This window comes from Trichosurus vulpecula, chromosome 2, assembly GCF_011100635.1.
Source record: "Trichosurus vulpecula isolate mTriVul1 chromosome 2, mTriVul1.pri, whole genome shotgun sequence".
Taxonomy (NCBI): domain Eukaryota; kingdom Metazoa; phylum Chordata; class Mammalia; order Diprotodontia; family Phalangeridae; genus Trichosurus; species Trichosurus vulpecula.
In genome coordinates, this window is record NC_050574.1 from 370,995,448 (window position 1) to 371,012,573 (window position 17,126).

The following is a 17,126-nucleotide window of genomic DNA, read 5'->3' on the forward strand; positions in this document are numbered from 1 at the left end:
TCAGCATCTTTTTCCTAGGTATCATCCCATGCCTACAATGGTCTTCTTCCTTCCTTCTCCTTTTGCAACCTCTAAACCCCTTCGAAACTATTCTCAAGCCATCTCTCTCAAGAGGCTCTTTCTGATTCACCCACTTGTTAGTGCTCCTTTTCTACCTCATCCCAATACATTTGTATTTCTTTTCTATACATCTAATATTTGCTTATCTGTGAACATCTTCTATTCCCCCAGGAGAATGTGTCCTCTCTGAGGGCGAGGACTATCTTACTTTCATCTTGTACTTTCAGCACTGAATATAGAGATTGGAACATAACAAATATTTAATAAATACTTCCCGAAGGGGTGATGTTTTTCAAACAACAGAAGATCTAAAACACTCCTAATCAAAGGAACCCTGCATCCTGCAAAAAGTCGCACAACAAAGGGATAAAGGAAATAACTCTGGGCAGATCACGCGGTTTCTTGGTGTATATTCCTTTGAATATGTGCAGATGCTTGAAAAAGCTTTAGTCTTTCTACCCACATATTCTCTCAGGGTAAACTTAATCCATGGTAGAGACAAATTTTCTGAGATATTTCCCACTAATTCTTTGGAACTTGGCAGTATCTCGGACGCTTTCCAAGTAAATGGCTCCGTGCTCTGCCACCACACGTGGGTGCACTGAAGTAAGACTTTCAGAGGCTCGTTAGGGGGAACTTAGAAGGATTTAAGAGAAACAAATCAGGGGAAAAGAAAATATTTATGAGCTAAATAATTATCCGAGAGAGCAACAAAGGGAGACAAAGAAAATGCATCAACCCTTAAAGTTCTGGTTCGCTGTTTTGTGTTTTGTTTTCCGCCTCCACCTGGAATTTAGAAACCTGTGACTCTAGGGCTATTCTGCCATAAAGGAGAGAGACTAGTGTGGCACAGAGGAAGAGAGAACCTGGGAAGTTGCGTATTCACCCTCCACCAGTAGTCCTAGGATGGAAGGAGGACCTGCGCCAGAGTATGGGCTCTGTGGCTGCACCAACTTGCAGCTACGGCTCTCCGCACGCTCTCCTGCACCACCTAGCCTTCCCCTCTGGTTTGCATCCCCAGACCAGCCCCTGCTCAGTGCCTTGTACTTCCTGCCCTCCACCGCAACGAGTCATGTCTTCCCGCAGCCGAGTGGCCGTGGTGACCGGGAGTAACAAGGGGATCGGCTTCGCCATCGTGCGCGATCTGTGCAAGAAATTCTCCGGGGACGTGATTCTCACCGCCAGGAACCCGACCCTGGGCCAGGAGGCTGTGAAGAAGCTCAAGGAGGAGGGACTGAACCCTCTTTTCCGCCAGCTGGACATCACTGACCTGCAGAGCATCCGGACCCTGCGGGAATTTCTCCAGGAGCGGTACGGGGGTCTGGATGTGCTGGTCAACAACGCTGGAATAGGCTTCAGAGGTAGGAGACGGGAGAATGACACTGTGTGTGTAAACGAAAGTCACTAAAATTGATTGTGCGAACTGTAAAATACGGAACTCACTACAGGAAAAGGTCTTTGGGGTGTTACCTTAGAATTCAGGGCTCCTAACAGCTACAGGTTGTTAATGCGTTCCATTGTTGTTCAGGTCGTATCCGACTCTTCCCGACCGCGTGCACCATACTGTCCCTGGAGTTTTCTGGGCAAAAATACTGGAGTGGTTTGCCGTTTCCTGGACAACCAGTGGATTGACGCAGAGGTTAAGTGACTTGCCGAAGGTCACGGGATAGTAAGAGTCTGGGTCCGAGTTCGAACTCGCGTCTTCCTGACTCCAGGCCCCTCGATCTATCCATTGATCCGTCTATCTGAACCTACCTCACGAAAATTCTTTCTATCATTTTGTTTACATCTCCTACTGACCTACTGGTATAGGTGTTGTAGCCTTCTAGGAGAGTGTCGGCACCTCAGCAGGGGCAGTTTCTTTTGTAGGTGTTATATTCCCCACTGGTGTTGTTTGCACACATTTTCTTCAGTAAATGCTGCTTGAATTCAAGCTGAATATTTGTACTTGACAAAGCATCTTGATGTAACTCTCAGGATTCTGAATTTCACAAGGTGTCAAATTCCCTGGAGGTTTCTGGTTAGGTAGCTTTACTGTATCCCCTCAGGGTATTTCTCCTGTTTAGGTAATCACAAATTGCATTTCTATATATGCTTTATCTGAGAAGTTTAAGCCTCTACCAAGACTTTCAAACTTGGCTATGTAGTACACCAATCAGTCTGGACATTTTGGTGAATTTTTCATCTTTTCTTCAAATCTGAGTATCCCAGGGGATAGAGCTCAGGGCCTGAAGTCAGGAAGATCGAAGTTCAGCTATAGTTTCAGACATTTACTACCTGTGTTACCTTGGGTAATCACTTAACCTTTCGTTGTCTCAGGCTGCTTAACTAACATGGGTATAATAAAAGCACTTACCTCAAAGGGTTGTTGTGAGAATGAAATGAGATAATATTTGCAAAGGGTCTGTCACATGGTAGGAGCTATAGAGATACCTATCTCCCCCCCTCCCCCTTCTCCTTTTAAAATTATGCGAATTTCATTGCTTTAGAAATAAAAATGTTCAGTTTGATTACTGTTTAACTTACTCTTCATTTTCTTCCATTTCTTCCCCTCCCCCTCTCTTATGTTTAGCTGGTGATACCACACCTTTTCCTGTTCAAGCTAGGGTGACACTGCAAACAAACTTCTTTGGCACCAGAGCTGTATCTGCAGAATTACTGCCTCTGATAAAACCCCAAGGTAAATTCAATATCTGGAATACAAAGCACTAACCTTGCTTATGCAAGGAAGAAAGATTGATAATTATCAAACATTTAGTAATAAATAAAAGATCTGAGTTCTGGCTCTAATGCTAACAATGTTGCCCTGTCTGATTATCTCTGTTTTTTCTGGGCCTCTATTCTAATAGTTGATAATCTCTAACACCACACCTATCTCTGTTTCTAGATACCTACATTCCACCCTTTTACTCCAGGGACATTGGGAAATGTTTGACTATGTTACATGAGTCATATCAAGCAAAAAAGGGTGGGGGGGGCGGGGAATAAAAATATTTGTGTCAAGACTCCTCCCCCAAAAGAACACAGAGAATTCAGGAATAGTTTCTACCACCACCTCCCAAAGAGACCTGAAAATAATGTGTTCCAAAAGGAGACAAATTTAATTTTAAATTCTTTGGAAAATACAGCATGGGACCTCTGACACATTTACAGGAAGCTTTTTTCCTCTGAATGAGATCTCCTGTTTGGTTAATGAAACTGTAGCCATCCATCCTACCACCAGACTTAAATACATCACTTGTTTTTATGTAGTTAATTGGGAGACTCCATCTTCAAGTCCTTAGATTCCCAGGAGGAAAGAGAATAATATTTGCCATTAAAGATGCATTCCTCATAAGAAGAGCATGCTCATCTTTCATGTATTTGGCATATACTTTAGGTAAAGTAAGCATACAAGTGGACAAAGAGCAATTTTTTTTAAAAGTATGTGAAAGAAAAAATCCTGATCATTAAAATACAGCAACTATTGAGGTATAGTGTAAATGTTTAAGGTAGCTGGCCTCCATTCAGATGAGTTAAGGCAGTCTTTGGAGTAAGAAGTTCTTTAATTCTCTTCTTCCTGGAGGCCAGTGATATTTTAGATAATCAGAGGGTTTCATTTTCTAATTCTCCAGAGACAAAGCCTAATAGAATAGCAGTAGATCAAAAGACATAGTAGCAAACTTATATAGTTATATGCTTACCAGGGGTGTATGTGGGTGTATTAGGAGGGCAGAGTTTATAATCTCAAAGAGGATCATAAACATGTCTGAAACGTTCGGAACCGCCGGATATAAGAAACTCTCAAAGTAGAAGGCAGAAGAATCAAAACATTTATTTAGGCTCCACAGTAACCAACCCATGAACCAGCAACCCCATTTTGATATATTGATCAAAAGCTTCCAGGCCCAATAAGTACGCCTTGAAAGAGTAACCAGGAGGCTACAGAGAAGCATGATTGCGTAAAGCAAAATCATGTTTCCCCCTCTATGGTAATAAGATTACCCACTGGCCTGAAGTCTTTGTTCAGCTTTCTCCGTAAGTCAGCTCTGCTACTGGCAGCTCCTGCTTCAGCTGTGGCTGTGGCTGTAACTGTAGCTGTAACTGTCGCTGTAACTGTCTCTGGCTCCAACCGGAAAAGGAAAAGAGGATCTTCAAGCTGTCCTCTCCCCTCTTATAGAGTTTTTTGACATCATCAAGCACCGCCTGAACGACCAGGGCCGATTGGTTCTTGACTTGGCCCTCCCCCTAGCGTAGCCGTTAACACCTCCCCTCAGCCAGCCCCATGACTCATCACACAGGAAGTTGTCTGCTTCCTGGAATGCTCTTTGGGCTTCCTGCCCCGGAAGAGCAAGCCACAGTGTCCAGAGGCTCAATAAGGTAGCTGAGTCATTCAAAGAAAACAAAGGCCATTCTGGCTACACTCCACCCCTTGTTATAGGATACATAATCTAATCAGGCCATGTATCCTAGAACATACATTGTGATCCAATTACAAAGGAAACTAAAACATATCATTCATTATAAAGCAAAACATATCATTTGTGACATTCCTAAATATTGGTTTACGATTCAAATGTGATCCACCCCTAGGTCCCAGCAAGATAATCTCTTCAATCAATCATCCCAAAATAATTATTAATAATTCAAATGTCCACCCCTAAATCCTTGTATCCATTACATAGGATCAATATATCATAACAATAAAACAACACAGCAAGGATAACACAAAATAAGTAAACAGAACACTATCATCATTTCCACCCCCCTTGAACGATTGGGGCTCAAAATCTTGGGGTGAGGGGTGAAGGTCTCATTTTCCATAGCTTCTTCATGCTGAAATTGGATGTAGAGATGGCCCTGCCCCCAAAAAGTCCCATTCCAGAGGTCATTTCTTTAACGAGCTGGCAGGAATTCCAAGAATGCTACATGCTTAGGCAGTCACCGGAAAGTGCAGGGTGCTTAAGCCTGAAGGAAACAAAACTAGCAACAAGGTTAGCCAAAACAAAGGACAAAAAGAATAGACAAGTATGGACTATAATTCTTCAAATAAAATCATCTCAAGTTTGGTTGAGATTTCAGTTATGCAAAGATCCAACATCAGAGCCAAACTCAGGTGGGAAATGTTTCTTTTCAAAAGGAACATAATGAGGAAGCCAAGAGGATCCCACCCTAGATAGAGACTAAGATTGTCCTCCCAGCCTTTCCCCAAATGTACAAGTTTTCATCCGTTAATCACACAAGGTCACCTTCAGTCTGAGTGGCTTGTGGGCTTGCAGGAGCAGTTCTTATTTCCCTATTTCTCGTGTTATCAAGTCCTCTATACATTCTGTATAATTCATTGGTTGGAATTCCATCTATCATTTCAAAACCTACCCCTGCTCTCAATAAAGCAGTAAACATTTCTTTCCTTGTTTCTCTCCTTTGGCGCCAAGTTTGCTGGTTATTCACCCTTCTCTCTCGAGGAGATCTATCCCTACCCCAGTCACCTAAGTCATGTAACTGTAAAATCTTATTTATCACTGTTGTAAGACGGCTCCCTACTTCTCCAAGTAATAATTCAAATTAGTTGTTTATAAGCAGGGGAGCTGTCCTAATTATTAAATTCCTATGAGGCAGTCCCATTGGATCATTGTAATATTTGTCTGCAGTTCCTATCATAATGGCAGTCTTCATTACCTCCTCCTTTAGTCTCATGATACAATCTCTAAGTGAATACCAGGGTCTGTGCTCAGGGGCCACATAGAATCAGTAGCATATCTCTTATTGCATCCACAGCGGCTATGCCAACAGAGTAGTCCTGCTATCACCATCTCCTTGCTGATGATGTTCCCTAAAAGCTTGTTGAACTAGAGGATCATGGCTGATACCTATGAATCTCATGCAGTCTGTCCTATCTACTGATATTCCACTGGCCCCTTGATCACTGAGTCTTACCATCCAAGATATCAATGGTTCTCCTATTCTTTGGCTGAATCTACTCAAAATATCTGTGACCTCTTGCGGTGAGAAATCTTCCTGAATTTCCCTTGTAACTGAATCTTCACCTCGGTTTCTGTCTTCCTCCTTTGTATGGGTCGAGCCCTTATCTGATCATTTAACCATCTCCTATTCTCTGTGTGAGGCACATCCTGAACCCCAGTAGTGTTTTGTGCCTCAGCCCCTAACATTGTCTCATTCTCTCCCCACTCACTTCCTCTGCCACCATGGCTAGGACGAAGCAGGCAGTCAGGCTCTTCTGGGCTGGTTGAAATGCACTCTGGGCTTTTTTGGTCTCCTGTTGCTCTTAGCCACATTAATAGAAAAGTTCTCATTTGAGTCAGTTTGGTCTCCTGCTATCTGAGATTCCCCTTCTTCCTGTGGGGTAGGAGTGCCCCCATGTCTTTCACTTATCTCAATCTTTCGTATACTAGCCGGTAGGCTGATAACACTATCCACTTTGCCTAGATAGTGATGCCCCTGACTGAATCCCAACTTCTCGTAAACACTTTTCCAAATCCCTAGGATCTCCTCTCCGTAGCCTTGGTTCCCAGTTTCACAGGGTCCAGCTTTTTTAGCCAATTCTTTGCTAGGGAGGAATAAAATGGATCCTCCCATCCTGGGATATTCATCTCTTCCTCTGGAATTGTTCTGCTTCTAAATAGAGATCTTATACCTAGCGATCCCATCCTGGTCGCCAAATGTATTAAGGAGGGCAGAGTTTATAATCTCAAAGAGGATCATAACATGTCTGAAACGTTCGGGAACCGCCGGATATAAGAAACTCTCAAAGTAGAAGGCAGAAGAATCAAAACATTTATTTAGGCTCCACAGTACCAACCCATGACCAGCAACCCCATTTTGATATATTGATCAAAAGCTTCCAGGCCCAATAAGTACGCCTTGAAAGAGTAACCAGGAGGCTACAGAGAAGCATGATTGCGTAAAGCAAAATCATGTTTCCCCCTCTATGGTAATAAGATTACCCACTGGCCTGAAGTCTTTGTTCAGCTTTCTCCCGTAGGTCAGCTCTGCTACTGGCAGCTCCTGCTTCAGCTGTGGCTGTGGCTGTAACTGTAGCTGTAACTGTCGCTGTAACTGTCGCTGTAACTGTCGCTGTAACTGTCTCTGGCTCCAACCGGAAAAGGAAAAGAGGATCTTCAAGCTGTCCTCTCCCCTCTTATAGAGTTTTTTTGACATCATCAAGCACCGCCTGAACGACCAGGGCCGATTGGTTCTTGACTTGGCCCCTCCCCCTAGCGTAGCCGTTAAACACCTCCCCTCAGCCAGCCCCATGACTCATCACACAGGAAGTTGTCTGCTTCCTGGAATGCTCTTTGGGCTTCCTGCCCCGGAAGAGCAAGCCACAGTGTCCAGAGGCTCAATAAGGTAAGCTGAGTCATTCAAAGAAAACAAAGGCCATTCTGGCTACAGTGGGTATGCTGGAACCAGTTTGAACCCAAACTGATTGTTAAATTTCCATCATAAACATTTACACCTTGGAAATCAGCAAATGTTACAAATCAGAGCTTGATTTATTGTGGATTTTCTAGACTTAAGAAAGTGATAGAGAAAATGTTATAATATAAATACACTTCAAAGTGTGACCTCTGTACATCCTACACACACACTGCTCCCACCCCCATAATACAACATTGAACCCTATTCCTAGATGCCAAAGCCATAGACTTGTAGATTACACAGAGGCCTCATACCTTTGTAAGCTGGATGTGGTACTCACTGTGAGGGAATTACTCATGAATCTGATATCTGTGTATAATCAGATCGCCTCATCAGAAATAAAATCAGAATAAATAATGATGACAAAGATGATGATGCTGATGAGAAATACAAGATGTATAATTGAAACAGATTTTTCCCAAACAAGTAGTTGACAAACTAAAATGGGAAATAGACAAGAGAAATTAATCAACCTTGAGTCAAATAATTTTATCTAGTTAGATGTTCAACCAATATCAATTAGTTAAAACAACAAGGAGATGAAAAGAGCTGAGAAACTCCTTAACCAACAAACATGTGATATATTGTACAAGCAAATGACCATCAAAGACCACACTGACTTAGAATATGAACCCATTTATAAATTCTTCTGAGGAAGGCTATAAGATAATAATGAGCTTTGTCATCTCCTGAAGCAGAGGAGTGTAAAAGCAGTTCATAGAAAGCTTGGCAAGAGATCCAACTAAGAAAAGTCATCCCAACTTAAAATTTTAAAAATGAATGTTAAAAATTGTTTTTACATGCACTGGGAAATAAAGATATACAGGCAATGGGATATAGAAATCTATCTTGCCCTACAGGAAATAGAAGGAGAAGGGGATAAGAGAAGGGGGTGTGATAGAAGGGAGGGCAGATTGGGGCAAGGGGTAATCAGAATGCATACCATCTTGGGGTGGGGTGAGGGAAGAGATGGGGAGAAAATTTAGAACCCAAAATCTTGTGGAAGTGAATGCTGAAAACTAGAATAAATAAATTAATTTATGAAAAGAGAAAAAAAAAAAGAAAAGTCATCCCAAGGACATTTAAGTATGAAAAGAGTAGAACAAACAACTGTAAAAATTATTATAACAAACTTTGTCTTTCTGTTATGGTTGATGAGACTAAACTCTTTGGAGTGGTCATAGCTCTGCTTCAGGACACTTGGAAATGTTTAAGGCAATCCATACAATTTCATCCCCAGAAATATCTAGAGAATCTCTCAGCAACTTGGACTCTGGGCTGCCCTCTATTATCATAGGATGCCTCTCTCCCTTTTTATGCCTCACCTAACGTTATGATCAGAAGGTCATTGAAAAGGAATATATAATTTTTGTTGTGACATCTTCCAAGGAATCAAGTATTTGTGTATGTGTATATATGTATGTATATGTATGTGTGTATATGTGTATGTATATGCGTGTCTATGCATGTGTATGTGTATATGTATTATATATGTATGCATATTTGTGTATGTAAATGTATATGAGTGTATACATATATAGTCTGTGCACAAATTATATGCATATATATATATACATATATATGGACAAATAACAATTTCCCCAAGGTTCTCTAGACTCCCCGTTTTTCCCTGTTTAAATCATGACCTCACAGTCCACCTGAATTGTCTGTCTCAGATAGAGATACGGAGAGATTTATGCACTGTCAGGCCCTAAGTCAAACAGGAGGAAGAGAGGCAGGCTGGAATGCTACAGAGAAATTGGAGAACTCCTTTAGTGACCACAAGCCTCCCATAAAAGGGCCCATTTTTTAATAGCAACATTTAGCATTGTTGATATGTGGCAATAAGACATAGAATACAGCAGTCTCTAAAGGATTAAAACTTATGACTCCATGGAAAGGCAGTAGAGAGGCTCCTGATGGGTATTAGCCATCTGAAACATAAAACCAATGAGGAACTCCAGAGAATGATAAAAGAGCATTTCTATGATAAGCAGAGAACATGGGCAAAGTCACTTGGTGAGAGCAAAGGATGACAGTAAACAGCCAGAGTGATGTCTGGAGAAAATGAGGACGGTTTCTAGCAAAATCTGTAGGATACCTCCTCCTGCCCCCCACCCCAAGCCTCTACCAAACATGTGGGAGGCAATGAAAAAGGGTCATGGGGGTGGGGGGATAGCTGGACTGTTTGTTAGAGGGAACTTCAGATACACTTGGATCACACATCCATTGATGCAAATTGCTAGTGGACCTGTGATCTCATCCATTTGGCTATGACTTCCAGCATTATAGACTGGTGATCCAATTATGCCTTCTCATTTTGTGTGTTTTTAATTTGAAAAATTAAATGTCTTTATTTTCTTCTTGGAATACAAAGAATAACATTTATGAAACAAGTAAAGACTTCAAGGCTACTCTCAAGGTACCACCATTTACCTAGTGGTTTCTAATTCAAATTCCATGGGACAACTTTGGCATTATAATACCTGCACAGATTGGTTCAGAGGCTAGGTTATTCTCCCTGTAGAAAATCCCAGGCAAAACCATGGAAAGGCAAATATAAAGCTACAAGATTTCACTGGGATTTTCTACAGAGCGAGTAACCTAGCCTCTGAACTACAGTTCTACCAGGTAGTGCTTCAATGTCCACTGATGGAAAGCCACAGGTATCAGTAAATGATTTTATAAGCCATCATAAGGACTTTCTGGGGAAGTACCTTCTCTCTCATTTCTACTCAGTGTCACCTATTTTAGACACATGACAGCTTTCAATCAAGAGTATCATTTTTGTTTATTGCCATTTTAAAGGCAAATACAAAGATATCTGAGTAGGGCTATGAGGTATTTGATTTCATGATTTTATAATCAGTTTGCCTGGAAATTTCCTCTCACCATATAAGAAACACTGTTTAAAACATTGATCAAATATTGAGAAGCAAGTTCAATTCTTCCATACAACATTGCCATCTATGTTCATATACTCAAATTTAGCACTGTACCTGGCACATAGAAAGCACTGTACATTTTGTTTCGTTTGTTTGATTTATTATTACTTGCCAAATAATTTTAGATGTGTGAACAAACAAAACATACTTTCCCATCCTACCAAAATAAAAATTGTACTTCAACTATTAAAAATGTATACATATCTCACAATGTCATGAAATTAGTGAAGAAAATAATGATAAACTTTGAATTCTTTCAAAGAATGGTTGTGAGAACAATATGACATAGGATGTCTCCATATGTTTATTGCAGGTAGAGTGGTGAATGTCTCTAGCATGGCAAGTTTACGTTATCTTAAAAACTGCAGCCCAGAACTACAGCAGAAGTTTCTAAGTGACACAATCACAGAGGAAGAGTTGGTGGGGCTCATGAGCAAGTTTGTGGAAGATACAAAGAAGGGAGTGCATAAAGAGGAAGGTTGGCCTACCATGGCTTATGGAGTTTCCAAGATTGGAGTCACTGTCTTGTCGAGAATCCATGCCAGGCAACTGAATGAGCAGAGGAAAGGTGATAATATTCTTCTGATGCATGTTGCCCAGGATGGGTGAAAACTGACTTGGCAGGACCCAGGGGCCCCAAAAGTACAGAAGAAGGAGCTGAAACCCCAGTTTATTTGGCTCTTTTACCCCCAGGTGTTACAGAACCTCATGGCCAGTTGTGTCAGAGAAAATGGTTGAAAAATGGGAAACTTAATTATAAATCCATTCTAGTGATACTTGAATGCTACACATGTTGAACTTGATTTAAAAGTGCATTTAGGAAGAAATGAAATTAAAGTACATTTTATACCTTTACTAAATTGTCATAGCTAATTTCTATAAGGTGTTCACTTTGAGTTACCTACTAATTACGTGAGAGATTTTGTAATGACTAAGATTTGTAATGACTCCATATTTGTTATTCAGATGAAAATTCATATTGTCTAAACGGGATAAAAAGTTTTCAAAAAACTACCAATAAATCATTAAATACTTTGAAATTTTAGTCATTTCTAACCAAGTTTTACATGCAGAATTTGCTTCATCACAGAAATAGGTAATGCATGCAGTTTCCTCATGCTGGGAAATGCCAATATAACAAGTCAACACCATAGAGTTCAGGGGGGACATATATATTTTGGGGCATTTACTGGGCCATTCATCATAAGCTGTCAGGGTGACCTTCAGGTAAAATACCTTTCTGATGCCATACTGCAGGCTACCTTTATTACAAAGCTTCCTTCTATGGGAATGCAAGACTTCTCTTATAATTCCCAAAAGCCTTTGTGAATTTAGGATCTTTTGACTGGTATCAATGCATCTTGGCAATTACCCAACTAAGCATACTCCTTAACATAAGTTTGTGTTCAACAAATATACAGAAAGAAATGCATATGGGCTTTATTTAAAGAAATTGTAGCTCAAAGACAAATAAGGAAACGAGCGGATCAGTGTAGTGGAAAGAGGAGAGGATTTGTAATCAGAATCTGGGTTTGAAGCCCAGGTCTACTACTTGCTATGTGATCTTGTGTGAGTTATGGAACTTCGTCTGAACCTTAGCAACTAACTCTAAGCCTAAACAGGATTCTGTGTGAACCTCAGGATTCAATGAGACCCTACCTATACAGGATCAAGTTAGTAGCTATCCAAAGGTTAAGCTGTAGTTGGGAGGCATATGAAAATTATCTGACTTTGCATGGTTTTTCTGCGCCTGTTCTCTTTTAATATTTTTTCTACTGTTTAATCCTGAAGTTTTATGCCAGGATTGTCAAACCAGATCATGCCCTCAGTCACATACATTATGTTTTCACTGTTAATTAAAGCATTTAACCTGTCTTCAATTAGGTAGATACTGCCCCTCTCAAAGGAAAAGAAATAACTTCATAATAATTTCAGTGAGATTGTTTTCATTTGTTTGTTTATCTTTACAGGGGGCCTTCCTGTGATTTTGCATGGGTCTTTCAGTTTCTTGAGGAGATAACCATCACAGGATGATATTTAGGATGAACAACTATTTTGCCCTGAAGTCAGAGGACACAGGTAGTGAATTTTTTGAGCTTGGTATTTACTGAGTATTGCCCTTCAAACAGCTACTTTTCTAGGCCTTCCCACCAATTCTAGATAGTGACCTAATATCGTAATTCAGTAGTCAATGGAGGCACTCAGGGTAATTATAATTATTATTTCTTCATTTGTCCTCCAATAAGTAGCTCCTTAATACTTTGTAGTTCTGTTACTGCCACTGGGAACCTCATCAGTGTGGGAAGAACAGTTGACCATTCATTATTTTTGTGTCCTTTATTCTCAAAGAGACCATGACATCAGGGAATGAGACATGACTTGCAGTTGACTTTGATTTGAGTGAGGGAGTGCTGTGCAAGGTCACCAGCCTCACTTTCTTCTCCAGAGCCATCTGGGTCCAGTGGCCTGATAGTCACCAGGAGGACTGGAGATGGCACAGGATGCATTGGGAGACCCTGACCCTTTAGTGAGAACCTGAAAAGACCTTAGAACATTCATTGAATGCTCTGGGGAATCTCTCTGAGATCTTAAGTGATTTGCCCAAAGGGCAATCTGTAAGTAGCGAGCGGGACTCGTTATGGACTCCTCCAAATACAAGGTTCTTCCTACTATGTTAATGGACTATTCCCCAATACCTGCCCTCCCCATCTCAACTTGCACTTGCCCTGTATAGTGAGTGGATAGAGACTAGGCTCAAATGTATTCTGTAGCTCTGCACCTCCTAAACTATAGCTCAGAAATCCCCAGAGACCACTATTAGTTCAACACAAAGGCATTTTTAAGTTTGGTATGAAACATTATTCCATTATTAAGTTAAGTACAAAACATTCCCTCCAGATACCTGGAACAAGCTCTCCCACAGCTTCAGTAGGGTAATGGGCACACTCGTACTCAGAACACTCTATCAAAGCAACATATGCTTGTCACGATATTAGGAGACACCGCTGTTTTCCTGAGCTAAGGTTCAGCAAGCAAGCTGTGCCCTGAGGCTGGCATAACACAATCTTTGCACTCACCATCTGGAGATCTTAGTCACAGTAAAATCCCAGAATTGCTTCACATAATTATTGCATTGCTTTGAGCAGCACCAGGTATTCTCTGAGCTTGGACAAGCACTGGACAAGCACCCACATTCCTATCATGAAGCCCTGCTATGAATCAAACTTGTCACATTGTTTTCTGTTACCCTTCGTTGTTGGGAGCACAGCTCACTGTGAGTCATAGTATGTATTGAGATCTCCCCACACTGCCTTGAGTCCCCACCTATGCGGGGCCCAGTACATGTCTTCTTACTTGCAAGCCAATTTCCCTCCTGTAAATTAAACTTCCATTTGATTCCGGACTCTGCGGTCTCTAGCCTTCTCTGTTCACCTCTGGTCATCCACAGGTTAGAGACCCGTTCGGTCAGGTTGACGGTGCTTTAGACACTGGCAGGGCTCAAATGTCCTTCATTTCTCCCATTATGCTCATTCTGCCCTCACAGTCAGTGTCTTTCTGGCCAGGTCACTTAGCAGGACTCCCTGTGACTACTCCTCTATCATTTGACGTCCCCACTACCATGGATAGCTGCCTCTTGAAACTATAGCTGGATCATTTGACTGCTGCTAGGGACCACACCCCTTGGACCTGTCTCCACTGATTGCCTCTTACACTCCATGACCTGCTCCCTTCTTGGTGCAATGTCTCCTGCTAGGCAAGTGGTTCCACTCTAAGCACCTTGCTAATTGGATGAGTTGGGGAGGGAAGAGGGATTCCTTCCTCTCCCCCTTGCCTTTTGATAGAGGCATTAGATAAAAGGAAAAAAAAAAGTAAATTATACTCTTGCAAGATCTGGGCTCTTCCCTATATAACTGGTTCCCCTCTAAACTTCCAGGTCTCACCTTCTGTTGGAGATGCTGCTTATCACCGAATCCTCTTATTTCAGGTTCAAAGTTGAGACAAAAAGAGGCACTCACAAGTTTAACATGGAGGTTTACTTTGCCCGAACACGGTAAGACATACAAACAGTGATATTTAGCAGGACATGGTCCACAGTGTCTCCATTTTGAAAAAACATAATGTTCATTAGGTCATCAGGGCATGAGATTCACATGATCTGAGGCACCCACCAAAGCTAAGAGACTCTATGTGCCTAGGACGTTTTATGCTCCCTAGAGAATAGCGCATCAGGGGCCAATTAAGACCCAATACAGCTTTGGTCCTGGGCCTACCCCATGTAGGAAGGATTGTGGGGAAGGGGAGAGCAAGAAAGGAAACTGTGTCAGGAGGTTGAGGCCAGAAAGACCCCAGGACAGACTGTCTTCTTTTAGGTAAAGTGTCCACATGATGTGGGAGAGAAGGAAGAAGCTGCATCAGAGACATGCTGGTCCTATCATACCTTCTCTAGCTACTTCTTACTTCAACTCTCATAAAACCGGCAAGCTTGTTTTACAGGCTGCCAAAGTCATGGGCAATTTCGCATATGGATTTCCGTCAGGTTCAAAATCTATCAGGACTCAGAACTTCTTCGCACTTGAGAGCAGCAAAAAAAAAAGGGTGTGATGTATCTGCAATTCATTCAAAACATTAACAACCTATCTCTCTTACTTTCCTCTTTCTATCATCATCTCAATTGGGCTATGGAGAGTAGAAATCCATTGATCAGGAATGTCCTGACCAACCCCTCCCCCCACCCATTCCAAAACACGCATAGTAGGATTCCTGGAAAATGGTACTTTTGTTCATATCTGAATGCTTCACTGATCCAATAATTTTCATAGAACCATAAGATCATAGATCAAAGTAGAAGAGGCCTCAGAGGCCGTCTTGTCCAAACTCCTTCATATTACAAATAACAACTGAGCCTCAGGGAAGCTATGCTAATTGCCTAAGATCACGAAACCTCAAAAGCAAGATTTGAACTCAAGTCCTCTGACTCCGCAGTGTTCTTTCTATTGTACCACTCAGATATTTCGACCAGTATAGTCCCTACTCAGCCATGCTTTCTCATTCTTTATGATTTCTATCAATGTTTTCCCATAAATCTTCCATGTAGAGCTACCTGATGCACTAGAGACTTTAGCTCTAGCATTGACAGTTAGTTGGTACCAAAAGCAACACAAGGAAGTTCTCAATCTTATTCTTCTAGGCAGTTAGGGTGCACAGAAGAGTCGGACAGCTGAACATCAATTCTTTCTAGGAAGGGAATGAAGGCAGGCAAGAAAAAAGAAAGGAAAGGGAGGGAAAGGGCATGATAAGACTGGCTCTTACAGGAAAGCAAGACGAATAGGACAAGAAAGGAAGGACAGGGAGGGAGGAGAAACACAGAAGGAAAGTTATTTCAGTAATCTTCTCATATGCAACACTATGAAATTATTTCAACTCTTAACTAGTTGGAATCAATACCCTAGAAGAGCTGTAGTGGATTTAACCATCTTGCTTCCTATTGCTTTTCATAGGTTCCCAAAGTGGATGATACCACCCACTGGGGGGTGCTGGAATGAGCCAGAGGAGGCTGTAGTAGCCTCAGGTGCAATTGGGAGCATTCAATAAAAATAAGGGGGTAGTGGAAGCATAAGGAAAGAAGAGAAGAGAAGAAATTTTGAAAAACTGTTCATACATGTTTCATCTGTTTTATAAGAGAGTTAAACTGATAGTGATTACGTTATTTTCCCAAATCAACACAAGATGCAAGTTATAACCATCAGTGGTCAAGTCTGCTGACAGATCTTAAAAAGCAAGTGCTGGCAAGCCAACGTGTCACACATTGTTGGGGCAGAATATGTGTGTGTAAAGATCTATGTACAATACCACACCATACAGTTACCTGATACAATGTGTGTTCTCAAATTTCAATGCAGGAATGCAGGAATGCAGCAACATGCAGGAGAAAAAGTACAAAATTTACAATAATTATTAAAGTTTAAGATGTCATTTTTTTAATTTTATATTTTTTTGAAATGATGGCAATTAAAAAAAACATGAAAGGGCTAAAGAAAGTAGATTCCCAGAATGTCACTGAGTAATTTTTTTGAAGTGAGCAGTAGGCCAAATAAGTTTGGGAACCTCGCTTTAGATTAAAATAGAAAGAGGTTAGTACATTAAGACTATGCCAAGCCAATTTTCTCAAAAGATTGGTATGGATATGTATTGCACTCAGAAATGAGTTAATTATTAATATTTCTTGTTTCTAAGATTGCATTATATTTTCTACAATATATTGAATGATTCTCCCTATAGACTAACAATCTGAAATGGAACTGGAACTTGAAACTGACTTTCTGGATTGATTTCCTAGAGCAATGGAATTGGATGTAAGTATAGTCGAAATATTTCATTGCCTTGCTTTGAAATAAGTACTAATTGGAGCACTGGGTGTGGAATTTGGGAGCAGGAACAGGCCCACAGCTTAAGCACGGTCCCCAGCCTCTCAGCCCAGGACAGGAATCTGCTGGAGCTACATGAGAAACAGCACAGAGCCTGAAGCTGCTACTCCTGAGTCCTCCAGCTCACAGTCTAAAGGTTTGAAACTCGCCCTCTTGAACTTCCAAGAGCCATGATGACCAGGTAAATGGCTCTCAGCCCTCCCTTCCTCCCTCCAGGAAAAACTCTAAAATAGAAGAGCCAGAAGTGGGGCTTCAGTAGACTTGTAGCTCGGGAAGC

The 17,126-nt window shown here is 41.3% G+C and overlaps 1 pseudogene; it reads left to right on the top strand.

Annotated features, from left to right (window-relative positions):
- The first annotated feature begins 1,112 nt into the window (after positions 1-1,112).
- LOC118837195 lies at positions 1,113-11,178 on the top strand (annotated as a pseudogene).
- Positions 11,179-17,126: the final 5,948 nt, after the last annotated feature.